The sequence below is a fragment of the Bombina bombina genome, chromosome 3 (genome assembly GCF_027579735.1).
Source record: "Bombina bombina isolate aBomBom1 chromosome 3, aBomBom1.pri, whole genome shotgun sequence".
NCBI classification, from domain to species: Eukaryota; Metazoa; Chordata; class Amphibia; order Anura; family Bombinatoridae; genus Bombina; species Bombina bombina.
The window spans coordinates 1,287,941,387-1,287,953,479 of NC_069501.1; the positions used below are offsets into that span (position 1 = coordinate 1,287,941,387).

Below are 12,093 nucleotides of genomic sequence, written 5' to 3' on the forward strand. Positions count from 1 at the left end.
GAGTTACTGCACATTATACACTAAATACATCTCATGCACCTCCTGGTAATCATGGTACTGACATATTGGTACCTAGGTTACACTGCAGGTATGTGATAGAGAGTTACAGCACATTATACACTAAATACATTTCACACACACCCTGCTTATCATGGTGCTGACATATTGGTACCTAGGTTACACTGCAGGTATGTGATAGTTACTGCACATTATACACTAAATACATCTCATGTACCTCCTGCTAATCATGCTGTTGACATATTGGTACCTAGGTTACACTGCAGGTATGTGATAGTTACTGCACATTATACACTAAATACATCTCATGTACCTCCTGCTAATCATGGTGCTGACATATTGGTACCTAGGTTACACTGCAGGTATGTGATACAGAGTTACTGCACATTATACACTAAATACATCTCATGCACCTCTTGCTAATCATGGTGCTGATATATCGGTACCTAGGTTACACTACAGGTATGTGACAGAGAGTTACTGCATATTATAGACTAAATACATCTCATGCACCTCCTGCTAATCATGGTGCTAACATATTGGTACCTAGGTTACACTGCAGGTATGTGATAGAGAGTTACTGCACATTATACACTAAATACATCTCATGCACCTCCTGCTAATCATGGTGCTGACATATTGGTACCTAAGTTACACTGCAGGTATGTGATAGAGAGTTACTGCACATTATACACTAAATACATCTCATGCACCTCCTGCTAATCATGGTGCTGACATATTGGTACCTAGGTTATACTGCAGGCATGTGACGGAGAGTTACTTCACATGTGCAAACACATCAGCACTGGGATGAAGAGAAAGACAGATTTGAACAGGGTAGAATCGATGACTAGAGGTTGGCAGAAAGTAACCTCTATACTAAATTGTATTTAGGGGTTAATGTCCGTTAAGTTTGCCATCTAAACCCATAATGTACAGACACACTATGGAAACAGGTTACTAATTAAATAATGAGACGCACACGTGGTTGAAATAAGTTTATTTGCACAGTCTTCCATTCCTGACCTTTGGGGTAGATGCCCTGCAACTTAGAATGAAAACTCTGATCCAGCCATCCATAGACCATGCCTCCCCCTGCAACTCTAAGCACAAATGTTCAGTCTGACACTATAAATTCTCCTTCCCTTCTCAATACAATTTCCTGCATTTACTCCTCCCAGACACATTCCCTCCGGTCCCGCCTGACCACGGCCTCTCCTGTCCCGCCTGACCACGGCCTCTCCTGTCCCGCCTGACCACGGCCTCTCCTGTCCCGCCTGACCACGGCCTCTCCTGTCCCGCCTGACCACGGCCTCTCCTGTCCCGCCTGACCACGGCCTCTCCTGTCCCGCCTGACCACGGCCTCTCCTGTCCCGCCTGACCACGGCCTCTCCGGTCCCGCCTGACCACGGCCTCTCCGGTCCCGCCTGACCACGGCCTCTCCTGTCCCGCCTGACCACGGCCTCTCCTGTCCCGCCTGACCACGGCCTCTCCTGTCCCGCCTGACCACGGCCTCTCCTGTCCCGCCTGACCACGGCCTCTCCTGTCCCGCCTGACCACGGCCTCCGGTCCCGCCTGACCACGGCCTCCGGTCCCGCCTGACCACGGCCTCTGGTCCCGCCTGACCACGGCCTCCTGTCCCGCCTGACCACGGCCTCCTGTCCCGCCTGACCACAGCCTCCGGTCCTCTTGGATCCATCCATTTACTATCATGTTACAGTCTATGGCACTAAGGATGACCAGATACTGAGTTTCTGTGTTAACCCTGTTTCACCCTGGTGTGGATTGTCTCTTTCCTGTGGCTGGGGTAATGAAACAGGTGATAAATTACATTCAGGTGGTGAAGTATTCAGCAAAAAGTAAAATAAAAGCATTATATCCATAAAAAAAGACATAGAAAGCATAAAAAACCTTTAAACATAACAAAATATAACTGTACAAGAAAGACACTAACTCTGAACCATCCCAGAAACCCCAAACATTCATAGGGACTAGGCACAGGACCTATCACTCCCCAGGAGAGGGGACACATTTTCTATTTCTCCCTCATAGAACAAAACAGATTGTGTGCTAACCTCACAGAGAGAGGAACCACACGTCATTTGTCACCCTGGAGGGTAGTCTCAGTGTGGCACTGCTCTAGGAGAAACTCACTGAGAAGGACAGATGGTGTCAGCCCTCAGTCATCCTGATTGATAAGATCATGTGCAAGTCATCGGATGAATGATGGACTCAAGTGAGTCACTTGTGGATATCGGGATCATCTGTAAATTGTCCTCATGTCATCGGTTAAACATTATCTGGCACACAGTGAACGGGTGCAACTGAAATACGATCCACTTCTTGCCAGAAGGTTAGTAATATATTAAATACACCACAACATTGGTCCACAAACTTCACAATATTCTACAATATATAGCTATAGACATATGTGTCACCCCATCATAGCTATAGACATGTGTGCCACCCCATCATAGCTACTGACATATGTGCCACCCCATCATAGCTACTGACATATGTGCCACCCCATCATAGCTACAGACATATGTGCCACCCCATCATAGCTACAGACGTATGTGCCACCCCTTCATAGCTATAGACATATGTGTCACCCCATCATAGCTACAGACATATGTGCCACCCCATCATAGCTACAGACATATGTGCAACCCCATCATAGCTACAGACATATGTGCCACCCCTTCATAGCTATAGACATATGTGTCACCCCTTCATAGCTACAGACATATGTGTCACCCCATCATAGCTATAGAGTGGACATTACACTGTTCCAGATGATCAGCCTAGAGTGGGCATTACCGTGCTCCAGATGATCAGCCTAGAGTGGGCATTAGATTATTCCAGATAATTAGCCGAGGGTGGGCATTACCATGTTCCATATGATCAGCCAAGAGGAGGCATTAACTTGTTTCAGATAATCAGTATAGAGGGGGCATTACTATGTTTCAGATGATCAGCCTAGAGTGGGCATTAGATTATTCCAGATAATTAGCCGAGGGTGGGCATTACCGTGTTCCATATGATCAGCCTAGAATGGTCATTATCTTGCTTCAGATGATCATCCTAAAGTGGGCATTACCGTGTTCCATATGATCAGCCTAGAATGGTCATTATCTTGCTTCAGATGATCAGCCTAGAGTGGGCATTACCATGTTCCATATGATCAGCCTAGAATGGTCATTATCTAGCTTCAGATGATCAGCCTAGAGTGGGCATTACCGTGTTCCATATGATTAGCCTAGAGTGGGCATTAGATTGTTCCAGATGATCAGCCTAGAGTGGGCATTACCATGTTCCATATGATCAGCCTAGAGTGGGAATTATCTTGTTTCAGATAATCAGTATAGAGGGGGCATTACCATGTTTCAGATCAGCCTAGAGTGGGCATTACCGTGTTCCATATGATTAGCCTAGAGTGGGCATTATCTTGTTTCAGATGATCAGCCTAGAGTGGGCATTAGATTGTTCCATATGATCAGCCTAGAGTGGGCATTATCTTGTTTCAGATAATCAGTATAGAAGGGGCATTACCATGTTCCATATGATCAGCCTACAGTGGACATTACCGTGTTCCATATGATCAGCCTAGAGTGGGCATTAGATTGTTCCATATGATCAGCCTAGAGTGGGCATTGCCGTGTTCCATATGATCAGCCTAGAGTGGGCATTATCTTGTTCCAGATGATCAGCCTAGAGTGGGCATTATCTTGTTCCATATGATCAGCCTAGAGTGGGCATTATCTTGTTTCAGATGATCAGCCCAGAGTGGGCATTATCTTGTTCCAGATGATCAGCCTAGAGTGGGCATTACCATGTTCCATATGATCAGCCTAGAGTGGGCATTATCTTGTTTCAGATGATCAGCCCAGAGTGGGCATTATCTTGTTCCAGATGATCAGCCTAGAGTGGGCATTACCATGTTCCATATGATCAGCCTAGAGTGGGCATTATCTTGTTTCAGATAATCAGCATAGAGGGGGCATTACTATGTTTCAAATGATCAGCCTAGAGGGACATTATCTTGTTTCAGATGATCAGCATAGATGGGGCATTACCATATTCCAGATGATCAGCCTAGAGTGGGCATTAGATTGTTCCAGATGATCAGTCTAGAGGGGGGATTACTATATTCTAGCATATTACCCTGCTACAGATTATAGGCCTGGAGTAGGCATTACCCTGTTCCTGACTATAAGCCTGGATTTGGTCTTACTATGTTTCTGTTAGCCTGTCCCTGTTCATCAGCAGGAAAGATCTCATTGATGAATTGGCTTCTACTTTGAGTGAAAAATGGTTAACAGGATAGTTATGATAAAATAAACAAAACTGAAGAAATACAGTAAAGTGCAGCCTCCAGTGTGCTCTGTGTCCTCTCCCTTTAACCCAGGTTACATTCAGGAGCTATTTCCCTTCAGCAAATCTGCTGTTCTACCTGCAATTTTCAAGTTTTACTACCCCACATACTCACTTACTGCATATAACCCACACACAGATCTTCACTAATGTCCCACTCATATCTCAGCAGATCCTCAATCATCTCCTACACACAACTAAGCGGATCCTCACTAATGTCCCAATCACATCCCAGCCGATCCTCAATCATCTCCAACACACAACTCAGCAGATCCTCATTTATGTCCCACTCACATCTCTGCAGATACATAATCATTTTCTATACACAACTCAGCAGATCCTCACTAATGTCTCACTCACATCTCAGCAGATCCTCAATCATCTCCTACAAGTAACTAAGCAGATCCTCACTTATGTCCTCGCTCACATCTCAGCAGATCCTCAATCATCGCCTATAAACAAATAAGCAGATCCTCACTTATGTCCTCACGCACATCTCAGCAGATCCTCAGTCATCTCCTACAAGTAACTAAGCAGATCCTCACTTATGTCCTCGCTCACATCTCTGCAGATCCACAATAATTTTCTATACACAACTAAGCAGGTCCTCACGCACATCTCAGCAGATCCTCAATCATCGCCTACAAGCAACTAAGCAGATACTCACTAATGTCCCACTCACATCTCAGCAGATCCTCAGACATCTCCTACAAGCAACTAAGCAGATACTCATTAATGTCCTACATGCAACCTGTTCCTCATTAACACAGTAGATTGAGGAAACTCAACAGATTCTAAAGTCCCACACACAACTAGGCAGATCCTCAATAAGGATAAGGTCTCACAGGCAACTCAGTATATCCACAAAAATGTCCTACTCCCAATTCAGCAGACCATTATTATACGTAGTAGAACCTCACTCATCTGCCACAAACAACTCATCAGAATATTGATCACCTTTCACATGCAATTCAGCAGACATTCACTTATATGTCATGCATTTCAGCAGAACGCCACTCACATCTCACATGACACTCAACAGAACCTTGTTCATTTCTCACATATAACTCAGTAGACCATGATCAGCTTTTACACCCAACTCAGCAGAGCCTGACTAACATCCCTCACATAACTCGATCATCTCCTACTTGCAACAAACCATCACTCAAGTCAAAATTCAATAATAACAACTCAGCAGATCCTCAGCCATGTCCCACACACAAATCTCATGGCTCACATATAAATTAGCAGAGCCTCCCTCCTGTTCATAGTAAACCTCATTCACTCCAGTGGAATTAGTAGATTCTCTAATGCTCCAGGCAACACAACTATCTCATTAACCTTTGATGTAACCACTATCCCATAGCTCTACATGAACAGAAAGCTGTAATAGACAAAGCAACTTTCCTTAACACAGCATTGCAAACTAGGGAGAGCTCCGGTTGTGGTGCATTTATTACTGGAGTGAGGGAGAGAACATGATCACCTGTTAACACTACCACAAGGCCCCAACCTCCAGTAGCAATACCCTGTCAGAGTCTATCTAGAGGCAAGGTCCTCTACAGATTATGTGATCTGACCCATGATGGAGCAGCCAGAAGGAAAGTGCAAGTATATTAGTGCAACCAACTGTGTCACTATCTGGCCAATCGTAGAATCACCACCATTAAAGTTGGTTAATCCTTACATATAATCCATGTGCCTAGAAAAGCCAGAGCGTGGTAAAGGAGAAGCTGTGCTTGGACCTCATCCTTACACGCTGGTAGCGGAGAGCTTCCTAAGTCTGACGCACATCATTAGCAACAAGCAGGACAAACAGCTCAGTCATCCGTTCAGCAGCAGACAAGAGAAGCAGTAAGACCCATGGTTTCATGGCACAAATGTGGAAACTCCATTAAGTTGCTACTGGCACCTGGAGACATTCAGACGACAGACTTGTGAGAGGTACAACTCTTTTCAACGATTCTTTTCCCATCAAAATAGTCTAAATTCAGTGGATTCTCAGCAGACTCTTAGCAGTCAAGTAGTGTTACTCCCATCCTGTCAGAGATACACGTATTTGCTCAGATGAATGGTTTGGCATAGTTCAGAAGGCATTGCGCAAAGTATGCAACAGAGAGCTACAAACACTGTGCCCCTGGCAGCTGTGTGAAGTTCATACTATATCTGAAGAATGAACCCAGCAGCTTGAAGAGGACAAGAAAACATCACTTGAGTCTGTGCACAAAAATGAGTATTGCTTGCAGAAGGGTACTTGATTTACTGGCACAGAGAAGCAGGATGAACACTGGCTTAGCCCTCCCTGTGGTGTCAAGGTCACTGTAAATACCGGTATACCTTGAAACAGTGGTTGCCAGAGTCTGCCACCACCACATGCCCGTCAGATGTGAGGGAAAGTCCCTGAGGCCCATATAGAGGATCTGCCATGGTGTTTATGTAGGACAGGAAGGATCCAGAGCTGTCAAATACCTAAAGAGAGAAAAAAGGTTTGGGACAAAAGGAGAAGGTAAGAGAAAGAGAAAAGGACAGAGACAGGAGGGAGGGAGGTTGGAGAGAAGGTGGGATGAAGGTTAGATAGTAGGTGGGAGGATAGAGAGAAGGTGGGAGGAAGGTAACAGAGAGGGCAGGAGGGAGGTTAGAGTGAGGACAGGAGGGAGGTTGGAGAGAAGGTAGGCGGGAGGTGGGAGAATGTAAAGGAAGGAAGTTGAAGAGAGAATGTGGAAAAGGGGGAAGAATGGTGGATATGAGAGTGAGGGACATGGGATTGGGGTAAAAGAAATAAGACAAAGGTAATTTATGTGGCCTGAGAGAAAGGAGAAAGCTTAAACAAATATTAAAGAACATACTGTGACATCTCCCACCCATTCCCCATGCAATGCTGACTGCAAGCACAGGATGTGCATGTTGAGCTAGTGTTCTGAAACAAGATAGTCACAAAAGATATTCCTTTCAGTATTGCCTGTGTTAAATGGCGTCACCGTTGTCAGCCAATCATAATCATATGCTAAATATCAAATGACCAAGTTTCTTGTAACTGTAGTTACTTTGGTTTTAGAATAGGGATGTTTTGTGCCAAGAAAACGCTAAATTACTTTAGGGCAAATCCCTACAAAATGCCCTTTTCAGGGCAATTGTTAGAGAAGTTTTAGTGTTAGTATAAGATTTTTTTTTTGTAAAGATAGGCATAACGTTTTTTTGTTTTTTTTTGGTAGTGCTTTTTTTGTGTGTGTAATTTTAGTTTTTTTTATTTTGTGTAACTTGGGGTGCGTTAGGTTAAGGGCTTTGGGGGGTAGCTGTTAGGTAGTTAAGTAGTGTAGGGCTAGTTAGCGTTGAGGGATTATGGCAGTATAGGGGTTAAAAGGTTAGGAAGTTTATTGCAGTGGGCTATTGGCATTATAGGGGTTAATAAGTTAGAAAGTTTATTGCAGCGAGGTTATGTCGGTTTAAGAGAGTGCCTTATAGTAACAGAACAAGCACTAAGCACATTATTACCAGCAGTAGCAGAGGATCTGGTGTAGCAGAACAAGCACTAAGCACATTATTACCAGCAGTAGCAGAGGATCTGGTGTAACAGAACAAGCACTAAGCACATTATTACCAGCAGTAGCAGGAGATCTGGTGTAACAGAACAACCACTAAGCACATTATTACCAGCAGTAGCAGGGGATCTGGTGTAACAGAACAAGCACTAAGCACATTATTACCAGTGATAGCAGGGGATCTAGTGTAACAGAACAAGCACTAAGCACATTATTACCAGCAGTAGCAGGGGATCTGGTGTAACAGAACAAGCACTAAGCACATTATTACCAGCAGTAGCAGGGGATCTGGTGTAACAGAACAAGCAGATAAGAGGTAATTAAAGCGCCAAAGAACAAATGGCCGGGTCTAAGATATATAAAATGATGTCAGTTTATTCATACGTATACATAAAAGTTAACATTACGTTAAACCATAAGAAATAAATAATCAAGGATCCAAGATTTTACAATAAGTTAAATAAATAAATAAATTAAAAACAATTAATTATACAATCTTTCCATACAATAGTAAAATTTCAAATAGTGTGATATATCCGAATGTAAGGTGAATCAGTGTAGCTAATTCTACTAGAGAGACACTTTCTTGTATTAAGGTCTGTCAAATAGTAACTTCCTTGTATTGAGGTCTGTCTAATGATAACTAAATGTCTTGCATCTTGTGGTAATAGTGGTGTGCAATGTAATTCCGTGTGTTTTGCTAATTTCTGTCTTCCAATGAACTAATGTGAGTTTAAAGTGCCTGATAATACCAAAAATGATCGTGTCTAAAGTTGAGTGTTTTAAAATTCTTCCTTAAAAAATGTGGAAAACAAATTTCCCAAACGATAATCAAAGAACAAAGTGAACAAATGATAATCAAATTGCTATGTGAACAAACTTAATATTCCATTGTGATAAAATAATAGTGGTCACAGTCAATGGTGAACAAAAATAATGAAAAAAGTAAAACTTCAAATGTGAAAGAAAAAAATGAAAAAAAATAATAAAAAAATAATCCTGAAAAAATGTGAACAGTCACACATCCATAAAAATGTCAATTTAGGATAAAAATGTGTACTTGTTATTCCTCCCAAATGGAGTGTGGAAACTTATCTCCCAGTATTCCTCTCGCCAATGTGAAGTACAATTTATCTTCTAAGTGGTGACCCAAACGGTCAATGCAATTCTCAGCAGTTTTCGATTCTTTTCTGCCAAAAACAAAAACAATAATAGTGCAGATGGTTTTAAACAAAATAATCCTACCAGAGTGTCACTTACCAGTCGACGCGTTCCATCATATCTAAGGGACTCCACTCAGATAATTAATCTACTCGAGGAAATAAGCTGGGAGGAGAACTTTATCCTGGCAACTTGTGATGTTACTGCATTATATACAAGTATTCCGCATGAGGAAGGATTAAAGGCAGTACAATTCTATTTGGAGAGAGACAAAGAACTCCCGGAGAGACAATGTGAATTCATACTAGAAAGTATAAACTACATTTTACATCACAACTACTTCAGTAATGAAGGGAAGTTCTACAGGCAGATATGTGGGACGGCGATGGGGACCAGGTTCGCGCCCAGCTATGCCAATCTTTACATGGCAAAGTGGGAAGAAATATTTTGGGAATCATGTCCCGCTGGCGCGGACCTGGTTCTCTATCGCCGTTATATTGATGACATAATACTAATCTGGAAAGGAACACAAGAGGATTTGGAATACACCTTCAAAGTGATGAACCAAAATGAACTCAATTTACGCTTCACGTATGAACACAGTCAAAAATCTCTTACTTACCTTGATTTGGAAATAGAAATAAAGAACAACACTATTAAAACATCGACTCATTTCAAAAAGGTGGACAGTAACAACTATGTCCACCAAACCAGTTGTCATCACAGAAATTGGAAAGCGAATATCCCAAAGGGACAACTTTTAAGGATGAGAAAAAACAGAATTTATGTTTACCTGATAAATTTCTTTCTCCAACGGTGTGTCCGGTCCACGGCGTCATCCTTACTTGTGGGATATTCTCTTCCCCAACAGGAAATGGCAAAGAGCCCAGCAAAGCTGGTCACATGATCCCTCCTAGGCTCCGCCTACCCCAGTCATTCGACCGACGTTAAGGAGGAATAATAGCATAGGAGAAACCATATGGTACCGTGGTGACTGTAGTTAAAGAAAATAAATTATCAGACCTGATTAAAAAACCAGGGCGGGCCGTGGACCGGACACACCGTTGGAGAAAGAAATTTATCAGGTAAACATAAATTCTGTTTTCTCCAACATAGGTGTGTCCGGTCCACGGCGTCATCCTTACTTGTGGGAACCAATACCAAAGCTTTAGGACACGGATGAAGGGAGGGAGCAAATCAGGTCACCTAAATGGAAGGCACCACGGCTTGCAAAACCTTTCTCCCAAAAATAGCCTCAGAAGAAGCAAAAGTATCAAACTTGTAAAATTTGGTAAAAGTGTGCAGTGAAGACCAAGTCGCTGCCCTACATATCTGATCAACAGAAGCCTCGTTCTTGAAGGCCCATGTGGAAGCCACAGCCCTAGTGGAATGAGCTGTGATTCTTTCGGGAGGCTGCCGTCCGGCAGTCTCGTAAGCCAATCTGATGATGCTTTTAATCCAAAAAGAGAGAGAGGTAGAAGTTGCTTTTTGACCTCTCCTTATACCTGAATAAACAACAAACAAGGAAGATGTTTGTCTAAAATCCTTTGTAGCATCTAAATAGAATTTTAGAGCGCGAACAACATCCAAATTGTGCAACAAGCGTTCCTTCTTTGAAACTGGTTTCGGACACAGAGAAGGTACGATAATCTCCTGGTTAATGTTTTTGTTAGAAACAACTTTTGGAAGAAAACCAGGTTTAGTACGTAAAACCACCTTATCTGCATGGAACACCAGATAAGGAGGAGAACACTGCAGAGCAGATAATTCTGAAACTCTTCTAGCAGAAGAAATTGCAACTAAAAACAAAACTTTCCAAGATAATAACTTAATATCAACGGAATGTAAGGGTTCAAACGGAACCCCCTGAAGAACTGAAAGAACTAAATTGAGACTCCAAGGAGGAGTCAAAGGTTTGTAAACAGGCTTGATTCTAACCAGAGCCTGAACAAAGGCTTGAACATCTGGCACAGCTGCCAGTTTTTTGTGAAGTAACACCGACAAGGCAGAAATCTGTCCCTTCAGGGAACTTGCCGATAATCCTTTTTCCAATCCTTCTTGAAGGAAGGATAGAATCCTAGGAATCTTAACCTTGCCCCAAGGGAATCCTTTAGATTCACACCAACAGATATATTTTTTCCAAATTTTGTGGTAAATCTTTCTAGTTACAGGCTTTCTGGCCTGAACAAGAGTATCGATAACAGAATCTGAGAAACCTCGCTTCGATAAAATCAAGCGTTCAATCTCCAAGCAGTCAGCTGGAGTGAAACCAGATTCGGATGTTCGAACGGACCCTGAACAAGAAGGTCTCGTCTCAAAGGTAGCTTCCAAGGTGGAGCCGATGACATATTCACCAGATCTGCATACCAAGTCCTGCGTGGCCACGCAGGAGCTATCAAGATCACCGACGCCCTCTCCTGATTGATCCTGGCTACCAGCCTGGGGATGAGAGGAAACGGCGGGAACACATAAGCTAGTTTGAAGGTCCAAGGTGCTACTAGTGCATCCACTAGAGCCGCCTTGGGAGCCCTGGATCTGGACCCGTAGCAAGGAACTTTGGAGTTCTGACGAGAGGCCATCAGATCCATGTCTGGAATGCCCCATAGTTGAGTGACTTGGGCAAAGATTTCCGGATGGAGTTCCCACTCCCCCGGATGCAATGTCTGACGACTCAGAAAATCCGCTTCCCAATTTTCCACTCCCGGGATGTGGATAGCAGACAGGTGGCAGGAGTGAGACTCCGCCCATAGAATGATCTTGGTCACTTCTTCCATCGCTAGGGAACTCCTTGTTCCCCCCTGATGGTTGATGTACGCAACAGTCGTCATGTTGTCTGATAGAAACCGTATGAACTTGGTCCTCGCTAGCTGAGGCCAAGCCTTGAGAGCATTGAATATCGCTCTCAGTTCCAGAATATTTATCGGTAGAAGAGATTCTTCCCGAGACCAAAGACCCTGAGCTTTCAGGGATCCCCAGACCGCGCCCCAGCCCATCAGACTGG

General features: G+C 43.3%; 1 long non-coding RNA gene across 1 annotated transcript in view; it reads right to left on the reverse strand.

The window, feature by feature from the left end:
* Nucleotides 1–1,001: 1,001 nt before the first annotated feature.
* LOC128654749 (uncharacterized) overlaps nucleotides 1,002–12,093 on the reverse strand; it is a 62,612-nt gene continuing 51,520 nt past the window's right edge. The window contains exon 3 of the long non-coding RNA XR_008401484.1: nucleotides 1,002–6,861. This is a non-coding gene — a long non-coding RNA (uncharacterized LOC128654749). The remainder of the gene's footprint in view (nucleotides 6,862–12,093) is intronic.